This window comes from Chaetura pelagica, unplaced genomic scaffold, assembly GCF_000747805.2.
Source record: "Chaetura pelagica isolate M959 unplaced genomic scaffold, ChaPel_1.0 scaffold12, whole genome shotgun sequence".
Classification (NCBI taxonomy): domain Eukaryota; kingdom Metazoa; phylum Chordata; class Aves; order Apodiformes; family Apodidae; genus Chaetura; species Chaetura pelagica.
The window spans coordinates 6,537,018-6,538,138 of NW_009952801.1; the positions used below are offsets into that span (position 1 = coordinate 6,537,018).

The 1,121-nt window shown below is 39.3% G+C and overlaps 1 protein-coding gene across 3 annotated transcripts in view; it reads left to right on the forward strand.

The window, feature by feature from the left end:
• The window catches only part of HDAC9 (histone deacetylase 9), a 279,706-nt gene that overhangs the window by 130,224 nt on the left and 148,361 nt on the right, over window positions 1-1,121 (forward strand). The gene's annotated exons all lie outside the window — the stretch shown is intronic.

Sequence of the window (1,121 nt, forward strand, 5' to 3'; positions counted from 1 at the left end):
AGAATGCAGGAGAGCAAGAACAGGATTTTTTCTTGGTCTGACAAATTGCTGAAATATATAGCTGTCTGGCTCTTAGGTGATGTTCATAGAGGTTGATCAGTGTCCTTTATTTGTTCATATGCCTGAAAAATAATATTATTTATATTGCTTACATAGACAAAACCACCTAATCTTTTTATAAGCAAAAGTAGGAACAACCCCCTGAATTACCTATGTGTTGAACTGTTCCAGTCTTGACTTTCTTCTTCTTCAAGATGTTATAAAAAATCCCAAACCCACTTAAAATGACTTTTTCTGGTCACAGACCTGGATAGACTAGATGGTAGATATTGATTGAATGGCAAACTTACAGCTCTACTGCAAAACCTTGTGCAGGCATTGCACAAGTGAAGTTCAGTTCTGAAAGTATGACAGAGAAGGCAGCTCTACAGGCTCTGAGCTCAGTTTACCAGAGCTGAGGGAAGTCTCAACATTTTACCAGCACAGTATGAATTCCCTCTCAGTGACAACTGAATTTCCAAGACTCCCTTCAGAAATATATGTATATGTAAATAATACTGTTTAATGCAGGCTGCCACAGTACACTGATACACCACCATTAGTAGCTTGAAGAATGTTCCAACAGGGAACAAACCCTTTTGTCTTCTGTACTCTGGTAATTATCAGAAAAGTGAACTCACTTAATGAATTATCATTAGCTACTATGAACACTGAAAGATAGTATAAAAAACCTCTTTGATCAAAGAACTACACAGATGCCAGCTATTAATTAATGTAATGAAAGCAATCTATGAATTGGAGGAGAGCAGCAGAAACAACTGTTCTACTGATTTAATGAATGGCATTAAAGCTCTGTGTGAAGAAGGGCTCCTGCAGGCAGCAATCTGGCTTCTTCCAAGCTGCTCAGCTAGCTCTCACACTTTGGAAGAGCAGGCAGTGATAGCGAATACACAAACATCAGACAGTTCTGCTGTCACCACTTGACTGTAGGATGAAGAAGCAATTGTGCCACAGACAGCACAATGTCTCCTGTGCCTTCTCTACTGAGCATTATACCAGCACTGAGAAAAGAGAACAGTAAATCCTCACTGAGGATTTGATCTGCTTTGGTTTTCTGTAGG